At 45.2% G+C, this 23,652-nt stretch overlaps 1 pseudogene; it reads right to left on the reverse strand.

The window, feature by feature from the left end:
• Window positions 1-1,954: 1,954 nt before the first annotated feature.
• LOC109871560 (ephrin type-B receptor 1-B-like) overlaps window positions 1,955-23,652 on the reverse strand; it is a 263,743-nt pseudogene continuing 242,045 nt past the window's right edge.

The raw sequence follows: 23,652 nt of genomic DNA on the forward strand, positions 1-23,652 counted from the left end.
ACCCACTCTCCCTTCATCAAGAGCTGTGGTGGAGAAGCTGTGAGGGAGCCAATAGTGTGTTGTGTGTGTGTGTATGTGTTTATGTGTGTGTCTGTGTGTGTGCATCTATGCCTGTATCAGTCTGTGTGCGTGTGTGCGTGTGTGCACGTGTATGCCTGGACCCAGCTCCATCCGTCTCTTTCCCTGCGGCTGATCAGACCCCTGCCAGACTTTGAGGCCCCAGCAGGTGGCCTGGTCCCATGTCTGCCTTGTGCACTGGAGCAGTGATCCAGAAAGAGGTCATTTCTCAGTCCTAGCTCAAGGCAGCCAGGCCTGGCGATGCCCAGACCTAAACCCACACCCAGACCTGGGCCCGAGACAGGTTCGTTACACCCCAGATAAATGAGCTGGAGCATGGCCAAGACGAGGATCAAGTGAGGGGTGGAGAGATGAGACAGAGGGGAGAAGGAAAGGGTAAAGGGGTTGCGGATACTTAATAACCTGCTAATGGGCTGCCATCGATTTCTAATTTCAGATGACACGGTGGGTACCTCAGTCTTAGTCATGGATCCACACTCCTCTTAAAATAATAGCCCAACGCTGTCCGAGGCTGGTTAGTGGTAACAGCAAGCTAGGATATCTGTGTTTGGGGAAGCAGTAGTTTGTCATTACACGACACCTAAGGATGCTGTTACAATGGATCGATACAATGATGTTAAGGTGTTTTGTGTTACAACTTTATACTTGGGCTTAATCTGTAGATAATCAACTGCCTTTCCCCTCTGCTGTCACTGAAATCAACAGGGTTCTCAGACAAATACACAGGAATTATTATGGCTATATGTGATTCAGAAGTCATAATTCACTGCTACTGATTACAGCTGTATCTTTAACAGCGGTGACTAGTTACTTTCCCATTGAATTCCTGCTTTAATGAAGTGGATATTCATGTGGATCAGCGTCTTCATTTGGCTCCTTTATTTGATTGGTAATAAAACAAGTTTTCACTTTGGCCGAGTCACATTCATCAGAGCAGTTCAACCTACCATGAACCAGCAGGTTCCTACACCTTGGTGTCAGACATAGTTGAGATCCAGTGGGATTCGTTTAAGACCATCTTTGAGACTACACTACACCAATCACAGCCTGGTAGCATAGACAAGAGCTGGGCTAGTAGTACAATCAACCCTATGTACCTGTCAGACCCCCTCACGTCAGCTTCACCTCCTAGACCACCATCTAAAACATACTCAAAAGAATACTCTCTCTCAAACGCCAACCATCTTAAGAATAGACCTCTCCCACCAATTACAATAGTGTGCTCCACATATAGACATTGGTGCAAATCCTAACAACCAGTAAAAATTTGTGACAAAATATCGCGCTTAAAACGGGAACGTCTTTTTATCCAAAAATGAAATAGCGCCCCCCTAAGCTCAAGAGGTTAAGTGGAAGTTTTCACCCCATTATGGACACATAAATGAATAGTGGACAAAGTATGTGGAATGTAACTTACCTATACTTACAATGAACTTTGATTTCAGTGTACTATGTTAATAGCTATAAAGCTAGCCACTTAAGGTAACAGGTGTGTGATGGACTAATGTATGAGCAGAACTCCTTGGAGGCGCTACATCCTCTCCTCCTAACACCGAGGCTATCCATATGGTGACACTGTAGTGGTCTGGAGAGATAAGTCAGTGGCTCAGCTCTAGCTGGCCATGGGGGACTGACTGTAGTGTGTGTGTGTGCCTCTGTAAGCTGTTTAAGTCTGTGTGTTCATCAGGATGGCATCAGGCATCTGTTGGCAAAGCCAGGCCCAGATGTTCGTTCTCACACACACACACACACACACACACACACACACACACACACACACACACACACACACACACACACACACACACACACAAGGAAAACTCTCCAATCTGAGATGTCTTGATTAGCTTATCAGCTATTCATAAAATGTCCGAATATGAAGTAAATGACGCCCTTCTTCAGCCAGAATGACTAGAGAATGTCAAGGAAAATGAAGGCCATGTTTTACATGGCAATGATATGTAGTTCTAATGAAATCCTGAACTTGACCCCAGCAACTCCATGATCATCTTTTAGATTCTTTATTTACCGTTACCACTGTTTCCAAATACTCCACATTTGTGAGGATGTATGATATTCATTGCCGGTGCAGTTACTATGAGGATGGATAGGAGATACATACCATAGACATTTGGCCAGATGAGACGAGACACTCTCCACTCTCCTTCCCATTCTGGACGGTTCCAATCACTCCAACACAAACAACAAATAAATAAAGAAGAACCAACATAATCTGTACATTAAGTGCTCATCAGCAAGATACGGCATGGATACACTCACATTTAACATGGGCTCTCCAGAGAATGGACGTTTTGGTCACCTTTTTTTATCCCTACAGTTGTTTTATACACATCTACAGAAACAGTAATTTGTACATGGTCCTTTGTACATTTATTTCCAGGTCAAAGTTATTTCAGGATTGTGACCCCTCAGCATTATATGTGTCCATCTCCATTACAATTCAGGTGCACAAAAACGTCATCTTTGCCAAAAATGCAAGCAGAGAGAGTCTTGCACATACATATTCATACACATCACCTTCAATATGAAGATTTATTCTGAAGATATATTCATATTGAGTTAGAGATATACATATTTGTATATATTCTCCGAATCTGGGCGAGGCCGTTTCACTAGTCCTTTGGCAAGGCCATCAGCCCAGACATCCACAGGTAGTGTTAAGGTGAAAACACGGAAGAGAGATCTGAGTTCCCTGCTTTTATGGTTAAAAAAACAAAACAAGATTTAAACAAATGTCTCAAAAAGCTCTCCTTTCCCGCCGGTTCTGTTGAGCCTGAGGAGATCTCCAAAATGTCAAAAGTTTTGAATGAAGAAAAAAAGACAATTTGAGAAATGGTCAAACCAAATCAGCCATACACCACTGTATGCCTCTGTATCCTTTTCCGTATGTATAATGACAATGTATGGTGAATTTGAATTGCTTTCTTCCTACGCGCATTTCATACCGCTGCTCCTAGTCAGGCCAAGCATCCTCACTAGTCTTTGAAGAAGGCCTGGGTTTAAATGACATTCTGACCTTCTGATGACATGAACTTCCTCTTCAAAATGGCTTCCACTTGGTACTCCTCTCCAGTCTACCATCATCCATTAAAGATATACATCTGATAGTCCCAGACTCCATCACCGTGTCATTCTGTGGTGGTCTGGGGTTAGATTACAGTACAATACGATCATATTCTATATACCATGTGCTCCAGATGTGAAATTACACAGGCCTACACACTGATGATAATCCATGGATGATAGTATAGTCCATGGCCACAGATTAAGATGTGACAAAAGTATCTGAACCCATGGAACTCTGGGATAGTTCAGACTAGGATGATAATCTGTCCACTCCAGACTCCAGGACTGTAGAACTCACAGATTAAGATTAGAAAAAACATTCTCTGAGCCCACTGAACTCTGGATCATAACTCATTATAACTCAGATTAGTGGAAGGTGATATTGAGTTAGTATTGGTCTGGACCCTGGTCTACTGCTATTATGATGTTCCATTAGATGAGGATGATAGTCTCGACCCTGGCGCGTCCCGCCGGGTTGGGGGTCATTCGGTGAGGGGTGTAGTCCTTCCTGCTGTAGTCCCTGCCTGCCTGAATGCTGCCCGACCCGTGGCACGGCGCCCCCTCCAGTCATGCCATGGTGGTGGGCGACTGGCACTGGCTCATCTGGACCCGCATGGAGGCAACGTTACTCAGGATCTTCTTCTGGTGGCCCGCCAGGGTCACACCTATCCTGAGGAGGTCTCTGGAAAGAGGGAGAGGGGGAGGGGGAGAGGGGGAGAGCAGAAGGGGGTGGGGGAGAGAGAGAGAGAGAGAGAGAGAGAGAGAGAGAGAGGGGAAGCGAAAGCAAGACAGGACATATGTCAATACTAAAATGTGTATTAAGTACTGTATCTGCAATGCCTCAACTGTGTGCACTGAAGAAGCAAGTACGGTACATAAACATACATTCATTTGGTGTCTAATACGTTTACACAGATAACCAAAGCCCCAAGTCATGTCAGGACTGTTAGCCACTGGCCTGGCTGTGAAGAAGAAAACAACAAGCCCAATGTGTCTGCCTCTCAGTGATCTGGCCTTTGCTCTCTTTGATGATTAAAATCATGATGCTACATTTCATAAACAACATTATGAAGCCAGAAAGATGCTACAAAACATCAAATGCACAGAAAGCGGTGTTTCTTATGGCCAATATTTGGACAGGACTATCATCGATTTTCGATGATATGTGCGTGTGTACATGAATGCTTGCTCACGAGTGTTTATGTGTGTGTGTGTTTCTGTGTGTGTGTTTCTGTGTGTGTGTGTTTGTGTGTGTGTGTGTGTGTGTGTGTGTGTGTGTGTGTGTGTGTGTGTGTGTGTGTGTGTGTGTGTGTGTGTGTGTGTGTGTGTGTGTGTGTGTGTGTGTGTGTGTTTCTGTGTTTCTGTGTGTGTGTGTTTCTGTGTGTGTGTGTTTCTGTGTGTGTGTGTGTGTGTGTGTGTGTGTGTGTGTGTGTGTGTGTGTGTGTGTGTGTGTGTGTGTGTGTGTGTGTGTGTGTGTGTGTGTGTGTGTGTGTGCATGCGTGGGTGAGCCTGTTACAAAATACCTGTATTTTGTCATGTATTTAATTATAATATGTGTATTTTGTGTCATAAAATAGAAAAACCATTTGCAAAAAGCCCGAACAGCAACAACATGCTCAGTAAAGGTTACAGAAACGTGTGACTTGCTGTGACTGTGACATGTTGTTTATCTACCTTAATGGAGCAAGTCACTCTGGATGTGAAAATGAACATACCAAAATGAACTGCAAAGCAGTTATTGGGTATTATTATTGGCCTTGTTTCGGGGCGGAGCTCATGCGAATAATACTTAGGATGCTTAGTTAATTTAGCAGACGCTCTTATCACACCATAGTGCCATCAGACTTCTGATACCAAAAAATTGTATGTAAAATTATTTTATACTTTGAAAATACAAATTATGGCTCTCGAAAGTATCTTGCTACAAAATACATTGCGCATAGTTTAGCCCAGTGAAATACCAATTACAAAATACTCAGAAGTAATTGAAATAAATATTTCAAATACATGTGACCCGAAATAATGCCCATCTCTGCATGTGTGTGTGTGTGTGACTCACTCAGAGGTCATCTGTGCTACCAGTTGCAGGGAGGTGAAGCCAGAGTTGAGAAAGTTGTCTCTGTACTGGGTCATCTTGATGGCTCCCAGCCACTCTCCCACTGAACTGAAGGTGTTGAAGTCTGGGATAGAACGGTCCAACAGGGGCTGGGAAGGCCTGAAGGAGGAGAAGAGGAGAAAGGGAGAGGACGAGAGAGAAAGAGGAGGAGAGAGTGAGAGGAAGAGAAAGGGAGAGGAGGAGTAAGTAAGGTAAGTAAGGGAGAGAGAGGGAGAGAGAGAGAGGGAGAGAAAGAAAGAGGAGAGAGATGCTTTGATGGTGCAGAGTGGAGGTATAGGCATTCATGTTTAAGGAAGTTTAAGTGTGTCTGGGTTGAGTATGTGTGTGTGTGTGGGGGGGGGGGGGGGGGGGGGGGGGGGGGGGTGTAGCCTACATATATTTTTCTATGTGTGTACTCACACTGCAGGGATGCTGGCCACTTGTTTGAGACTGGCTGGGTTGCGGATCATCTTGTCCAGGGTGTTGACGATGTCAGTGAAGCGTGGCCGGGCGTTGCGGTCCTTCTGCCAGCAGTCCAGCATAAGTTGGTGCAGGGCCGAGGGGCAGTCCATGGGAGGGGGGTAGTCGGTAGTCCTGCTCTATGGCATTGATCACCTGGGGACAGAGGGGGGGGCAGAGGGTATTGTGGAGAAGGCAGAAGGTAGTCAGTAAGGGTCATGTTAGACAGGACTATTGTGTAGAAGGCAGAAGGTAGTCAGTAAGGGTCATGTCAGACAGGACTATTGTGGAGAAGGCAGAAGGTAGTCAGTAAGGGTCATGTTAGACAGGACTATTGTGGAGAAGGCAGAAGGTAGTCAGTAAGGGTCATGTTAGACAGGACTATTGTGGAGAAGGCAGAAGGTAGTCAGTAAGGGTCATGTTAGACAGGACTATTGTGGAGAAGGCAGAAGGTAGTCAGTAAGGGTCATGTTAGACAGGACTATTGTGTAGAAGGCAGAAGGTAGTCAGTAAGGGTCATGTTAGACAGGACTATTGTGGAGAAGGCAGAAGGTAGTCAGTAAGGGTCATGTTAGACAGGACTATTGTGTAGAAGGCAGAAGGTAGTCAGTAAGGGTCATGTTAGACAGGACTATTGTGGAGAAGGCAGAAGGTAGTCAGTAAGGGTCATGTTAGACAGGACTATTGTGGAGAAGGCAGAAGGTAGTCAGTAAGGGTCATGTTAGACAGGACTATTGTGGAGAAGGCAGAAGGTAGTCAGTAGGGGTCATGTTAGACAGGACTATTGTGGAGAAGGCAGAAGGTAGTCAGTAAGGGTCATGTTAGACAGGACTATTGTGTAGAAGGCAGAAGGTAGTCAGTAAGGGTCATGTTAGACAGGACTATTGTGGAGAAGGCAGAAGGTAGTCAGTAAGGGTCATGTTAGACAGGACTATTGTGGAGAAGGCAGAAGGTAGTCAGTAAGGGTCATGTTAGACAGGACTATTGTGGAGAAGGCAGAAGGTAGTCAGTAAGGGTCATGTTAGACAGGACTATTGTGGAGAAGGCAGAAGGTAGTCAGTAAGGGTCATGTTAGACAGGACTATTGTGGAGAAGGCAGAAGGTAGTCAGTAAGGGTCATGTTAGACAGGACTATTGTGTAGAAGGCAGAAGGTAGTCAGTAAGGGTCATGTTAGACAGGACTATTGTGGAGAAGGCAGAAGGTAGTCAGTAAGGGTCATGTTAGACAGGACTATTGTGGAGAAGGCAGAAGGTAGTCAGTAAGGGTCATGTTAGACAGGACTATTGTGGAGAAGGCAGAAGGTAGTCAGTAAGGGTCATGTTAGACAGGACTATTGTGGAGAAGGCAGAAGGTAGTCAGTAAGGGTCATGTTAGACAGGACTATTGTGGAGAAGGCAGAAGGTAGTCAGTAAGGGTCATGTTAGACAGGACTATTGTGTAGAAGGCAGAAGGTAGTCAGTAAGGGTCATGTTAGACAGGACTATTGTGGAGAAGGCAGAAGGTAGTCAGTAAGGGTCATGTTAGACAGGACTATTGTGGAGAAGGCAGAAGGTAGTCAGTAAGGGTCATGTTAGACAGGACTATTGTGGAGAAGGCAGAAGGTAGTCAGTAAGGGTCATGTTAGACAGGACTATTGTGTAGAAGGCAGAAGGTAGTCAGTAAGGGTCATGTTAGACAGGACTATTGTGGAGAAGGCAGAAGGTAGTCAGTAAGGGTCATGTTAGACAGGACTATTGTGGAGAAGGCAGAAGGTAGTCAGTAAGGGTCATGTTAGACAGGACTATTGTGGAGAAGGCAGAAGGTAGTCAGTAGGGGTCATGTTAGACAGGACTATTGTGGAGAAGGCAGAAGGTAGTCAGTAAGGGTCATGTTAGACAGGACTATTGTGTAGAAGGCAGAAGGTAGTCAGTAAGGGTCATGTTAGACAGGACTATTGTGGAGAAGGCAGAAGGTAGTCAGTAAGGGTCATGTTAGACAGGACTATTGTGGAGAAGGCAGAAGGTAGTCAGTAAGGGTCATGTTAGACAGGACTATTGTGGAGAAGGCAGAAGGTAGTCAGTAAGGGTCATGTTAGACAGGACTATTGTGGAGAAGGCAGAAGGTAGTCAGTAAGGGTCATGTTAGACAGGACTATTGTGGAGAAGGCAGAAGGTAGTCAGTAAGGGTCATGTTAGACAGGACTATTGTGGAGAAGGCAGAAGGTAGTCAGTAAGGGTCATGTTAGACAGGACTATTGTGTAGAAGGCAGAAGGTAGTCAGTAAGGGTCATGTTAGACAGGACTATTGTGGAGAAGGCAGAAGGTAGTCAGTAAGGGTCATGTTAGACAGGACTATTGTGGAGAAGGCAGAAGGTAGTCAGTAAGGGTCATGTTAGACAGGACTATTGTGGAGAAGGCAGAAGGTAGTCAGTAAGGGTCATGTTAGACAGGACTATTGTGGAGAAGGCAGAAGGTAGTCAGTAAGGGTCATGTTAGACAGGACTATTGTGGAGAAGGCAGAAGGTAGTCAGTAAGGGTCATGTTAGACAGGACTATTGTGTAGAAGGCAGAAGGTAGTCAGTAAGGGTCATGTTAGACAGGACTATTGTGGAGAAGGCAGAAGGTAGTCAGTAAGGGTCATGTTAGACAGGACTATTGTGGAGAAGGCAGAAGGTAGTCAGTAAGGGTCATGTTAGACAGGACTATTGTGGAGAAGGCAGAAGGTAGTCAGTAAGGGTCATGTTAGACAGGACTATTGTGGAGAAGGCAGAAGGTAGTCAGTAAGGGTCATGTTAGACAGGACTATTGTGGAGAAGGCAGAAGGTAGTCAGTAAGGGTCATGTTAGACAGGACTATTGTGGAGAAGGCAGAAGGTAGTCAGTAAGGGTCATGTTAGACAGGACTATTGTGGAGAAGGCAGAAGGTAGTCAGTAAGGGTCATGTTAGACAGGACTATTGTGGAGAAGGCAGAAGGTAGTCAGTAAGGGTCATGTTAGACAGGACTATTGTGTAGAAGGCAGAAGGTAGTCAGTAAGGGTCATGTTAGACAGGACTATTGTGGAGAAGGCAGAAGGTAGTCAGTGGAAGGTGGTCATTCGAGGTTCATGCTATGCTTAAATCCAATGATATCTTGATGTAATACTCCTGTTATCATTTTTGGTATGTTCCAAATGTAATTTGTATACATTGATACCTGTATATGTTTTATATGCAATAACACATATTTCAATCCAGAGGTTCATGCTAGACAGGGGTCTAAATATGGCTGCTCAGAGTGACAAGGTAGGTGGACCATTGCCAGACAGTACCGTGGAGAAGGCCAATTAGGAAGACATCCGAGGGAAGTCACTAGACTCCAGTTCATGATTACAGGAGATCAATAATGTGCAGTAAATCAGAGAATTGTAGGAAAAGCGGAGATATATAGAAGCCTTTCTGCTTCCCTTTTACTTTCCCTCTTCCTCTAGACCCCTTCACTGTAACACCAGGCCCTCTTCCTCTAGACCCCTTCACTGTAACACCAGGCCCTCTTCCTCTAGACCCCTTCACTGTAACACCAGGCCCTCTTCCTCTAGACCCCTTCACTGTAACACCAGGCCCTCTTCCTCTAGACCCCTTCACTGTAACACCAGGCCCTCTTCCTCTAGACCCCTTCACTGTAACACCAGGCCCTCTTCCTCTAGACCCCTTCACTGTAACACCAGGCCCTCTTCCTCTAGACCCCTTCACTGTAACACCAGGCCCTCTTCCTCTAGACCCCTTCACTGTAACACCAGGCCCTCTTCCTCTAGACCCCTTCACTGTAACACCAGGCCCTAGTTTCTCTGTTTCATTGAGTGGTTAGTGAGCAATTCACTTAGCGTCAATCTCTCTCTCTCCCTCTATCTTTCTGCTTCTCTCTCTCCCCCTCTCTCTCACCGATTAATCTACAGACAGCACTCAGGCTGAGGTGCCCTTCCTACTTGACACTAGCGAATCACACGTCTGCATAAAAGGATGGAGAGGACCTATACTCCGACACTGTGGGAAAGTGTCTTGGGAATGGGCTGAGTGCATATAATTAATGTGGTGAAATGCAGGTACTTGACACTTGTTCCGTAGAAACTGCAAAGGCTAGGAAGGCCTGATGGTGGATAAGTAGTGCTGTGCTGTAGCTATGCTGCACATGGCCTTATACAAGGACAAAAAGGGTTTTCGATAGAAAGACAAACGCTCGCTCCCTCTCTAAATCGTAGCATGTTCATATGGTATACCATATGACGGATTGTTACCCCTTAAAGGTTGAATCAGGGAAAAGTCAGGAAAAGTCAACACCGATAGAGATTCTAGCGTGTGAAAATGAATCATCATCAGAAATGGGACGACACTCAATAGGTGCCCATGCTACCACTGCAATTCAGCAGAATCTTGACAAGTGTATGTGAGTGCATTTACATGCATGTGAGTGTGTGTGTGTGTGCACTTATCATAGGTGTGTAAGTGGGCATGTGTATGTGCACACAGACTTGTGTATTTGTGTTGGTCAGTGCATCATGTGTGCATTAGCCTGTGTGTCTGTGTGTGTTTTGTGTGTTCGAGTTGGCATGTGTGTTATTAGTGTACACAGATGTGTGTGTGTTCTGCCTGAAGAGAACAGCAGGCCATGCTGTGAGCAATGCCAGGCCTCCTCCCTGTGTGTGTCCCACCAGTCGCTGCCGGCATGCTGCTGGCCCAGAGAGGGAACATCTGCTGGCTTGGCCAGGCCTGGTGAACCAGGCTCCAGAGAGACCCGTTGGACGGATGGGGATATGGAGCTCATTGGTGTGTGTGTGTTGGGGGTGTTTGTGAGTGTGAGCATGTGTGATAGATCTCATTGTGTGAGATTCGGGGGACGTAGCAAAAAGAAGGACAGAGGAGGTAACGTGCATGTGTGATATTTTGCCTTTGTGAGAATCTGCTCATTGTCAAGGACATTTCCAGTGAGAATCCTCTTGTCTAGCTGAGTTGTTATGTCTGAGAAGGTTCCATTTTATGACACAACATAAACAAATAGAAGGGTCATCTGAATACTCATTCACTGCCTCTGCTTTGGGGTCTTAGCCCGGTTACTGTAAAATCACTTTTGTGACTACTGCTAATGTAAAGAGGGCTTCATGAATTCATTTGATTAATTGGAATTTTGAATTCTATGAATATTTCTATACACCTTAGAACAACATTTAAAAGTTCAACATGACAATAATACTCACATCCTGATTAGACATGTCCCAGTAGGGTCTCTCTCCGAATGACATCACCTCCCACATGACGATGCCGTAGCTCCACACGTCACTGGCTGAGGTGAACTTCCTGTAGGCGATGGCCTCTGGAGCCGTCCACCTCACCGGGATCTTACCCCCCTGAGATGGAGAGAGAGAGGGGAGGAATAGAGGGGAAGGGAGGGGAAGAGAGAGGGGGTGAGGGAGGGGGGAGCGAGAGAGAGAGAGAGGGGAGGGGAGGAATAGAGGGGAAGGGAGGGGGAGAGAGAGGGGGTGAGGGAGGGGGGAGTGATAGAGAGAGAGAGAGGGGAGGGGAGGAATAGAGGGTGAGAGAAAGGGGGGGTGAGGGAGGGGGGAGCGAGAGAGAGAGAGGGGGGGGGTGGGAGAGGGAGAGTGAGAGAAGAGGGAGAGGGGGAGAGAGGGAGGGCAGAGAAAGAGAGGAGAGAGAGAGAGAGAGAACGACATGATTAGTCCAATTAAAACCCTTCAAACCAAAAGACAACTACAACCCCTCACTCCTCCTTCCCTTCATCCCCTATCGATCCAGCAGCAGGGAACGTTCCTCCTCACACATCGAACCATAGCACATCTCTGCCGGTGCCCATGAGTTTGAATAAAAGGGGTTTGGTCGGGGTTTGAGAGCGCCTGTCGAGCGTGTCTGTTTGTAATTGGCCTACCTGGGCCTGCAGCGAGCCATGCATGGTACTGATTGAAATTGACGGGTGGCTTGTTTAAGATTTCCTCTACACACACACCTGTTTGTAGGCCCCTTGGCGGTTTCCATTGTATCCGGCCAGGCCAGCTTAATAATGCCAATTAGTTCAACCTGTGCATGTGTAGATAAGCCGGGCTTGAAAGGAGAGACGGGAGAGCGAGACAAGGCCCACCCTGCTCTCCTGGCTTTCTCCCTCAGTCCCACCGGGACTTTGACCAGGAGATGTATTGTGTGTGTATGTGTGTACATGCGTGTGTGTGCGTGCATGGATGTGCAAGATTGTGTGTGTGTGTGTGTGAGTGTGTGAGTGTGTGTGTGTGTGTGTGTGTGTGTGTGTGTGTGTGTGTGTGTGTGTGTGTGTGCGTGTGTGCGTGTGTGTGTAGAGGTCCAAAGGACTCAGACTGAGCTCGTTAAGGCCCAGCTCAGAGCGTTTGACCACTGTGAGCTCCTAACCCTGAACATGATGTTAACCTCTGACCTCAGTGGAGGCAGAGCAGGGAGGCAGGAGGGGGGTGTGTGAGTGGAAGCGTGGTTTTGTAATTCGTTGAGAAAAAGAAGACTGATGGATATCTATCTAAGCTCTGATGACCATTTTTCTCAGATCCCAGGGTTCTTCTTCCAGTAACTAATGCCTCTCATCTGATTCCAGGCACCAGAAGGCTCTATCTTTTACCTCCGTTCTGTCAAAAGGCTATAGAAAAACACATGAATACAAGATCAACTGCACCAATGAAAAGAAACCCAGCTCCCTCCATCTAATCTCTAACTTTGCTAGACCCATGCTTCAAAGAGACTATTTTGACTTGGACACACGCCAGTTGAAAAGAACAGTAAGAAATATAAATACACTGTCTCTTCCTAGTTCCTCTATCTGACCTCTAACCTCAACGCCTTGTATTAGAGCCTCTCCATATCAATCACATGTCAATCAAATATATTTATACAGCCCTTTATAGATAAGCAGCTGTCACAAAGTGCTTCACAGTAACCTACAACTCAGAAGAGCAAGCAATGCAGAAGCACGATGGCTAGGAAGACCTTCTTATCCCCCCCCCCCCTCCACGTCGCCTTGCACCGCTCCTCGCAGACAGGCTAAGCTAATAACATTTTCACGGCTGCCGCGTTCGTGAGGCAGCTATGCAGATCGTCAGTAATTACCTCTGTGGGCGAGCTAGTTGCTAGCGCTCCGGCCCTGCCAAAACAACACTTTAATAACACAAAGTGCTGCTGAACAGAGCAGACCGGGCAGGAAAACAGACGGAGGAAGAAGACAAATATATAATAAAAAGCAGCATTGGATTTTTATTTATTAACTTAGGAGGGGAAAATACTATGAATACCCCAGGGAGGGAGAGAGAAAGAGAGGGAAAGCGAGAGAGAAAGAGAGAGAGAGCGAGAGAGAAAGAGAAAGAGAGGGAAAGCGAGAGAGAAAGAGAGAGAGAAAGAGAGAGAGAGCGAGGGAGAAAGAGAGAGAGAAAGAGAGAGAGAGCGAGGGAGAAAGAGAGAGAGAAAGAGAGAGAGAGCGAGAGAGAAAGAGAGAGAGAAAGAGCGAGAGCATGCGTGTGTCTGAGACAGCCAATACCATTTCACTCACAAGGCAGGCAGTACAAGCCAGTGAGAAAGGAACATGCCGTTCTATGTGGTGGCCTGGAGTCTTAGAGAGCAACAACCACAGAGACATGCCTTCATGTAAAACAACCGCTTGAAGATGAACCGCATATCAACCTCCAGCCAAGCTCCATCAATCTCTTCAGCTAGCTGCTCATCCCATGAAGAATATTCAGATCTTAATGTCAACATGAGAGCATCATTGCTCTCTCACAAAGTCTTTGGAAACTAGATTATATATACACAACGTGACTTTAGGCCACAAAACAACAGTTTTATACTTGATTATTGCGGACCGGCCATACTGAGACATGGAGCACTGATTCTCACTTCAAACAGTTCCCTCCAGATCAACTTCCAACACCAGCAGTGGGTCACCACGCTGATGTCAACAAGATGATCTGACACAAAGGGAGTCGTACTGACTAGCTGTGACTAGTTGTAACTGGTCGTGAGCGGTTGTGACAGATAAAGTGACAGGTGTAGTGACACATCTGGGGTAGACCTGAAGAGAGTGGACAGAGTGCTGTCAGGGTTAAGGAGGATCATGGGACATGGCGGTGTGTGACAGACAGGTCTGAGGGAAGGAACATGTGTTCAGGTGCGTGTTGAGGAGCGCCCTGGGAAACATGAGAAAATAAAAAGGAAATGGATGCCTGATCAAAACGGTGCTGTGATAAATCCCCTAGGAACATAAGCAGCAGTGTGCAGCCTTTTCCTTCTCCATGAGTTCACCTATAACTCCAAAAACCTGCAAAAAGGACCTGGATGTGCGTATGTTCTTCAGCTTTTACACGTGGGACACCTGCTAACGTGTACTATGAGAGATGCAGTATGTATCCAGCAATTCAATGGAGCAGGTTACTAGCAATCTATAGACTGAAGGGGAATATAGTGTCCAATGGCAGTTTGTAACACGCTACACAAACTGGAGCAATGACCTGCCTTGGTGTCGCAGTGAATGTAGATGAAATTCCCTGAATGATCTTCTCCCACTATGAGAGTCCTCAAGCCTTGAACACTGTTTTGTTTGTCATTGCTGATGCATGCAACCTCACCCACCACATCTCTCCAAGAGACATCAAACAGTACCATCATTTTGTTGCTAAACCAGCAGCTGTCCCCAAATGCAGATTCATTCCCTTCCGGTGGAATAAACATTAGTGAACTCCCATTAATGCCCATGACACAGTACCATTTCCAACTTTTCGGTAATCCATTCCTAAACAATGCACACTCAAGTAGTCCCGAGCACATTTACTTAGGCTGGGCAAAGTGCTCCATCAACTGACGTTTAATGTCCCGAAAGCAACGATCGCTGGCAGTCTGTCCAAATATACGCAGGCACACACACATGCAGGCACAGACGCACGCAGGCAGAATGCACCCCAGGGACTGTCTGGGAGAGGCAGGCCCTTCTACCGTTCCACTGTCTACAGGGCAATGGAGAATAGGTTCCACTTCAAACTTCAAAGGAACTTACATTTGACTCCCTGGAACTATTTCAGGCATCATTTCACCAAGTTCCCACATATTCTATGGCTATTTAATTCAATGAAATAGTCTAGTCTAGGAGTCACATGAGGTCTATGCTCCTCTATAGGACACAGTTATTTTAACACACTTCTCAGGTGGTCTCAAAGTGGTATGAAATCTGACCTTTAATAAACTGTGTCTGTGTCTTTACAGTTAATATATACCTTCACATCATCAACTTGATGACACCACCTCTGGAAATGCCCTCTCCCCTTGAGTAACTTCCTCTGTGGCCCCTAATGACTCAGGAGCCACTATGGGCCCCTCAAATTTAACCCAGCGTGGATCCTACATTTTATCATGCATTTGCACATCTTTGTCAGGCTTTTCCAGTGGTTTAATATTAGACTGCGACCTTGGATTCTGTCCCCTTGAGATGACTCTGAGGAGGTTGAACATAGGCAAGTACAGCTTACAGCACACTGAGACTCATCACATAAGAGATCTGGGACCTGGGATGTTTAAGAACGAACTGATGTGTCTCTTCTTGTGTCATTTAACAGTGTCACAGTGTTTTCTGTTCTCAGGAACTAGCATGCTGTGACTCTTTCTATTTTATCTCTCACTCTCTCTCTCTCTGTTCTCTATCTCTCTGTCTTTCTCCGTTCTCTATCTCTCTCTCTTTATGTCTCTCTCTGTCACTCTCTCGGTCTTTCTCTCTTCGAGGACCCATTAGACAAAAACTATAGAAGAATCTGACATCTGACTTAATTTGTGGTAGCTCACTAGCTTACTAACTGACAGACTGGCCAGAAACATCCCATATTGTCTACTGTCAGTCTATGAACTGGGGCGTTATGACAAAATCTTTGTCCCATATTAAACCTGGTTGCCCATTCAGTGTGCCGTGCAGTGGAATATCATGCTCATGGAATATCATGCTCGGCCCACACAGTGTACATCAATGCCCACCTCAGTCACAGATATCAGCCCGATCTGGCACACGCGACAAGAGGTATAAATCAAACATGAAAACACTTGGAGAAGAAGCCATGTTCCCCCGCTTTAATAATGGAGTCTGGATGGATGCGTTTGTCAAGCACTTCCTGGTACAGTTTTCATTATTTTCTACAGCAATGTAAATACAAATTGCCTAAAATCAAGAGAAGCAAAGAAGAGCTATTGGGTCATGTTCATAAGGGACTAAACAGAAGAAAACAGTAACTATTGTGCCTGTCCAATAAAATAATGCTTGTTTTTTGTTTTCTGTTGTAAAACGTTTTAAAAGTTTTCCATTACGTGCTGTAATGAACACAACCCTCATAACAAATAAAATAGAATTGAACACAACCCTGTTAGGGACATGAATGCTGCATAAGCTCAGGGTCTATATTGGTCCCTATAAAAGCACTCTTGAGAGCACGGACATCCTGGCCCTTTAGACCAAATGGCAACTTTCCTCCAAGTTGTCCCCTGTAACTTTGACCACATCAATATTTCACACAAGTGACAAACTTACAAGAGGCTTTGGGCCATATGCCAAGGAAAAGGAGGGGGAAGAGGAAAGGATGCAAATGGAAGACAATCAAACAGCAAAGGGTTTGATAGCGCCAAGCGGTTAGTGTGGTGAAGCCATAGACATTAAAACCAGAAGAGAGTAGCGCTGACGTCATCCACATATTGGCACCAAAGTATCGCTAAGGATCATGGTGAAAGTGGCCGTAATTAGCAAAGGATCATGGTGAAAGTGGCCGTAACTAGCAAAGGATCATGGTGAAAGTGGCCGTAACTAGCAAAGGATCATGGTGAAAGTGGCCGTAACTAGAAAAGGATCATGGTGAAAGTGGCCGTAACTAGCAAAGGATCATGGTGAAAGTGGCCGTAACTAGCAAAGGATCATGGTGAAAGTGGCCGTAACTAGCAAAGGATCATGGTGAAAGTGGCCGTAACTAGCAAAGGATCATGGTGAAAGTGGCCGTAACTAGCAAAGGATCATGGTGAAAGTGGCCGTAACTAGCAAAGGATCATGGTGAAAGTGGCCGTAACTAGCAAAGGATCATGGTGAAAGTGGCCGTAACTAGCAAAGGATCATGGTGAAAGTGGCCGTAACTAGCAAAGGATCATGGTTGATGTAATCATTTTCATCCTGCCTGAACCACGGTGCGTTGTTTAAGGCACTCCCGAGTGCGGATAGGGTGTTCACACCAGTCCAAGCCAATTGAACTAAGTGGGTAAACGCAGCAGAGTTCGGTAAAACTTCAACTATATTCACCCCAACTCTACTCTCTTTCAAACTGCGTCTACCCTGTAGGCTGAGGGTTATTCGACTGTCCCCGTAGTAGAATCCTTTTTGATTCCAGGTACAACCCTTTAGTGGTTAATGTAGAGCCCTCTGTGTAAAGGGTTCTACTTGGACCCTAAATGGTTTCTACATGGAACCAAAAGGGTTCTACCTGGAACCATAACGGATTCTTCAAAGGGTTCTCCTATGGGGGAGCCCAAAAATACAAATTGGCCACATGAGAATCTCTGGTATTTTAACAGAATTCTTAAGCTATTTTTGCGCATTTTGATCTTGACTAGGGTGGCAAAATTGCTGGGACCGGGGCTGCAAAAAAGCGTGCTGTGTCACACACCTAAAATGGCATTGAGGGACTGTGGTTGGGTTTGGGACCAGTTCTTGCGGGAGTGGGTGGGGGTCGGACACGAAGTCGGCAGGAGCGGACGGGCCTGGTATGAAATGCAGAGGAGAGTGGGAGGGAACGGGATGAAGAAAACCCGCGCAGAACTCTACATGGACGCACTCACACTTACATGCATTTACATAACCATACACACACCAATAACCCTCAGTCTCAACATACATCGTGTGACACGGGAGGCATCTGCCCAACATACAACCACATACAACCACTCTTGAATCACAAATGCCAGCTCTCTCTACTCCTCAGGGCATTGGCTTTCAATACAATGTGTGATTGCATTGCACTTTCCAGTCACCAATCTTTTTCACACACACAACCTCTCACCGTTAGCCACTAAAAGCCTTTCACATCTTTAACCACTAACACTGCATGGTGTGGAGAGCATTCAGCCACTTTACACACACACAGCAAATACTGTGTGACACACCACTCATCATGTCGACACTGCCTGTCCTTCCTTGAGCCTTTGGGTCACTCAGGGAAAAGACTAGATAGATACAGTTGAAGTCGGAAGTTTACATACACTTTAGCCAAGTACATTTAAGCTCAGTTTTTCACAATTCCTGACATTTAATCCTCGTACAAATTCCCTGTATTAAGTCAGTTAGGATCACCACTTTATTTTAAGAATGTGAAATGTCAGAATAATAGTTGAAAGAATGATTTATTTCAGCTTTTATTTATTTCATCACATTCCCAGTGGATCAGAAGATGACATACGCTCAATTAGTTTTAGGTAGCATTGCCTTTAAAGTTGGGTGAATTTTGGCCCATTTCTTCTGACAGAGCAGCTGGTTTGTAGGTCTCCTTGCTCGCACATGCTTTTTCAGCTCTGCCCACAAATTTTCTGTAGGATTGAGGTCAGGGCTTTGTCATGGCCGCTCCAATACCTTGACTTTGTTGTCCTTAAGACATTTTGCCAGAACTTTGGAAATATGCTTCGGGTCATTGTCCAATTGAAAGACCCATTTGCGACCAAGCTTTAACTTCCTGACTGATGTCTTGAGATGTTGCTTCAATATATCCACATAATTTTCCTACCTCATGATGCCATCTATTTTGTGAAGTGCCCCAGTCCCTCCTGCAGCAAAGCATCCCCACATGATGCTGCCACCCCCGTGCTTCACGGTTGGGATGGTGTTCTTCGGCTTGCAAGTCACCCCTTTTTCCTGCAAACAGCGATGGTCACTATGGCCAAACAGTTCTATTTTTGTGTCATGCACAACGTAGATGTCCTAACCAACTTGCCAAAACTAGAGTTTGTTAACAAGAAATTTGGGGAGTGGTTTTCAAAAATTTCAACGTCCTGCTACTCATGCCAGGAATATAGTACATGCATATGATTAGTATGTGTGGATAGAAAACACTCTGAAGTTTCTAAAACTAGTTAAATCATGTCTGTGACTATAACAGAACGTGTGGAGCAGGCAAAAGCCCAAGGAAAACCTTTCACAAAAAAAAAGAAAATCCTTCCGCCAGTTGCCTGTATTGTCTATGGCAAGGGAAAATAGATATCGACCAGTTTACGCTCGTCAGCTTCCACACGATGTCGCCAGTACTGTCATTTGCTTTGAAGTTAATCCTTGGTGAGATGAGGAATAGGCACTTCCTGTTATCGAGTACACAGCAGGAAGTTTTGAGAGAGAGAAAATGGACCATCATTTCAAGACTTGCTGCTATTGAATACAGATCGCCCCGTGCTCAATTTGATCGATTATTAACGTTTACTAATACCCAAAGTTGGTTTACAAAAGTAGTTTGAAGTGTTTTGTCAAAGTTTATCGGCAACTTTTTTAATTGAAAAAAATTACGTTGCATTTTGTAAAGCTGCTTTTTCCTGGATCAGACGGGCTTCATAAATGGACATTTTGGGTATACATGGACGGATTTAATCGAAAAAAAGATCCAATTGTGATGTTTATGGGACATATAGGAGTACCAACAAAGAAGCTCGTCAAAGGTAATGAATGTTTTATATTTTATTTCTGCATTTTGTGTAGCGCCGGCTACGCTAATTCTTTTGTTTACGTTCCCTACTGGTATTTCGGGGGGTTGCATGCTATCAGATAATAGCTTCTCATGCTTTCGCCGAAAAGCATTTTACAAATCTGACATGTTGGCTAGATTCACAACGAGTGAAGCTTTAATTGAGTACCCTGCATGTGTGTTTTAATGAAAGTTTGAGTTTTAGCGAGGACTATTAGCATTTGGCGTTGCGCATTTCCATTTCCTGTTGGCTATGTGAGACGCAGACGTCTCACCTTGCCCTAAGAGGTTTTAAGGACTCCAACCTAAGTGTATGTAAACTTCCGACTTCAACTGTAGATAGATAAATGTAGAGATAGAACTATAATAGTCCTAATATAGCTGTAGAAATAAGTAGAAAGAGAAATAGAAAGAAGGTAAACTTATGTCCATAGTGTGAGCTCCAACCCCAGGGTTAACACTATGCAATTAACAGCATGTCCTCCAGCAACTTCCCCAGCAACTCTCTGGAGGCCAGGTAACTGATCACCCCAAAATAGGAGGAACACATCACAAAGTAAGGACAGGAAAAATGAGGTGATTCATTTGCAGGAGGAGGAGGTCGATGGCGACGGTAATTCACGGGTCGTCGGCGGAATAACATTTTCCTTATTCCCTCGGCCTTCGCTCGCCGCGCTGGCCTCGCTCTGTGATTGCCTTGGTGTTCACCTCGTAACCGGCGGAGGGAGGTCAGCGATTGAAAGGAGCTGCCGTGGCATTGTGGAGGCTTGGCAGCATGCATAGCTTAATTAGAGGAATGCAGGAGAGACCCAAGGACCCCGACTCTCTGCCAAACATCTCCACAACTTCTCCCCTGTGGATAGAGAACATTCCCAGAACTAGTGCTCAGACACGGTAAGGTCAAGGGGAATGCTTGAAGAGACTGTTGTGTGACTCTGATTTACTTATGGATGGAGTGCAAATAGCTGTTTATGTCTATGTGTTATGTGTCAGGCCTCTAATGTCATAGAGGTCCTATCTCAATGGGAATACCTGGGTTGGGTAAAGGTTAAGCACACAAACAGTTGCTGTCTTTTTTTGAAAGGAGTCCATAATAAAGCCAAAATCTATCTATATTTTGAATCCCTTTACAGCATGAAACCCTTGAGATGCATCATCTAATATTCAAGAAGTCTACATGAAACAGGCAAACATCAAAAACATAATCTATAGTCCAATTCTAACCTTTAACCCCTTCGGAACCTCTGTAGCAACAACAAGATTGACAGCCGACAGAAGGTGGTCTTGTATTTCTTATTTATTTGTTGTTCAGGAAAAAAACACCTTTAGCAGGGCTAAAGAGACCCAGGTCGGTCTGCCTTCCTAGTGGCCAATTCACTTCCCAAACACACCAACAGGAGGTCACGTCCCCTCTACAAAACCTGTCACACTTCCCGTTCACACCTGAGACTCAGACACATTCAAGCACGCACAAGCACAGACACAGACACAGACACACACACACACACACACACACACACACACACACACACACACACACACACACACACACACACACACACACACACACACACACACACACACACACACACACACACACACACACACACACACACACACACACGCACGGTTGACTTCTAATATAGTCATCTTCTGATGATGGAGCATCTGCTCTCTAAATAAAGGTAGATGTGGGTTTGTATTGTTGTTGTCTTGTACTTGATTTCTCAAAGATCATCTCCAATGTTTAGATAGATAAGAACTAAATTTAGTCTCCTATATTTGTACTATCACGGTAGCTGATGTTTAGATGCCTTACCACCTTTATTTTTAGAACATCTTAGAGTTTTTAGTTGTAAATGACTCATACACATTGGAAATATATTTTATTTCCTCATGCACAGTGTGTGCATATAAATTATTTTACAAAAGTTGCCCTCAGGCAGTTTCGTCAAAGCAGCGAGCCGTTTCACTATATTCTTTAAAACGACTGACCTCACGAAAGAACAGACTCTGGTGTACTGCACCAGGCAGACTGTATTCCCTCCAACTGTCAGGAGCAACCGAATAATAAACCATTACAAATAACTCATTAGCAGTCGTTTCAAATGAAAGTCAATGCAGGTCACACACACTCACACAGCAAGCCCTCATAACCTTGCACTGCATTCAGATACAAGAGTGTGAGTGTGTTGTGGATGACATCCAAAACAGAGCGGGGAGGAGATGGAGTCAGATACTCCAGCCATAGTGTCTAATAATTATAAATCTGTTCCTCTGTGGTGTTAATTAAGGGCCCAAACCCTTCCATGATGCCCCTGGAATAATGCATGATGAGCGGGGGAAGGGGGCAGGGCGACCAGGGCCAGTTCCTGAGGAGTGAGGAGGGACGGTGCGCTAGCTGTCAGTTTGAGGGGCTGAGATGCTCTTTGGTTTCCCTGCATCCCACGCATCCCAATGACAGAGGGGAGAGAGGAGTTCTTCCCCAGAGTCTCCGCATTAATGAAGATGTGACAGTCATAGTCCGTGACTAGTAGAAAGAGGGAGGAGAAGGAAGAGAGAAGGCTTGTGGAATGTAAAAGAGAATAGATGGAGGTAAGAAAGCGAGTGACTGAGAAAGAGAAAAGTGAGTGGCGAGGAAGACTGAAAGGAAATGCATGAGAGATGGCCAGACAGAAGTGCTGTAGTTCTTCTGATGTACCAGTTACCTCTACTTTATTCAAGCAGTCCTAGACACACACAACTACACACACAACTACACTCACAACTACACTCATAACAAAAGGGCCATGACTGAGTGTGTCTAAAAACATACCAATGAATCACCTTCTTCCTCTATCATAATACGCCGAATGCCGGTTTGTTGTTTGTTGACAACAATTGGAGGAGACACATCACAGTGGAGACACACTTCATAAACATCAATCCCAGAACCCTCCCTGTTCTATGTCGCTGGTCTTCAGACAGACAGTCTTGTTGCTATGAACCAACCTATCCATTTCAAAACATAAAGGTGAGAAAAACGTTTTTTTGGGGGTTCAGAGAGTAGGACTCACCAGAGAGCTGGTGTAGGAGGGGTCAGAGGTATCGTCCTGAAGGTAGCGCGAAAGTCCAAAGTCGGACACCTTGCAGACCAGGTTGCTGTTGACCAGGATGTTGCGGGCAGCCAGGTCTCTATGGACGTAGTTCATCTCAGAGAGGTACTTCATGCCCGCCGAGATGCCCCTCATCATGCCCACCAGTTGGATTACAGTGAACTGACCGTCGTTTTGCTGCAGGAGACATGGAGAGAGGTAGAGGGGGATTATTAGCACCATGAAATTAAACTTGTCATCTACAGGCCTATCTGCAGGCCTTTCAGCTGAGATGTCGACAGTAAACAAGCCATACTTCAATGAATTCTACACTATTTCAAAGTATTAGGCATGAAGATGTTCAGACCGGACACGGTTCTATTTGATTGCATGTTTCTACTTGATTGAAATGCAATTGATTTAAAAACCGCAACAACATCACACTAATACAAGCACATTTTGCATGCTATGCTACAGATGTTGTGTGAGTGTCAGATTGTATAGAGACCTAGCCAACACTGTTCTGACACGAAGAGGCTGTGTTTCAAATTCTTTCCACGTCCTCTGCGATCTCATTCCCAGAATAGAAAAGCCTACGGACGCATCCGTGTCACCACAGTCAGGAAGTAAGGGCACACTTTTGTACAAGATCTGCCGTCACACCTACAGTACATACAATATTCCATACACACAGGGTGTGACAAACAGCCTAACCTGCTGCCTATCTATCTCTATGCGACCCACTTCTCCAACACAGCAAACTAGTTGTTTCTGAGCCTGTGATGCAATCGTCAAGCCGTTACACTTAAAGTGACTTGATCTTTAGATTTTTACTTTCACACTGCACTCTTAGAAAAAAGGTGCTATCTAGAACCTTAAAGGGTTCTTCGGCTGTCCCCATAGGAGAACCCTTTGAATGACCCTTTTTGGTTCTAGGTAGAACCCTTTTGGGTCCAATGTAGAACCCTTTCCTCAAAGGCCTCTACATGGAACACAAAAGGGTTCTACCTGGAACCAAAAAAGGTTCTACCTGGAAGCAAAAATGGTTATCCTATGGGGACAGCTGAAGAACACTTTTGGAACCCTTTTTTTCTAAGAGTGTATCACACTATCGACACAGTGCCAGACAGCCCTTGTATTGCATATCATTTCC

The sequence above is a fragment of the Oncorhynchus kisutch genome, linkage group LG27, assembly GCF_002021735.2.
Source record: "Oncorhynchus kisutch isolate 150728-3 linkage group LG27, Okis_V2, whole genome shotgun sequence".
NCBI lineage: Eukaryota > Metazoa > Chordata > Actinopteri > Salmoniformes > Salmonidae > Oncorhynchus > Oncorhynchus kisutch.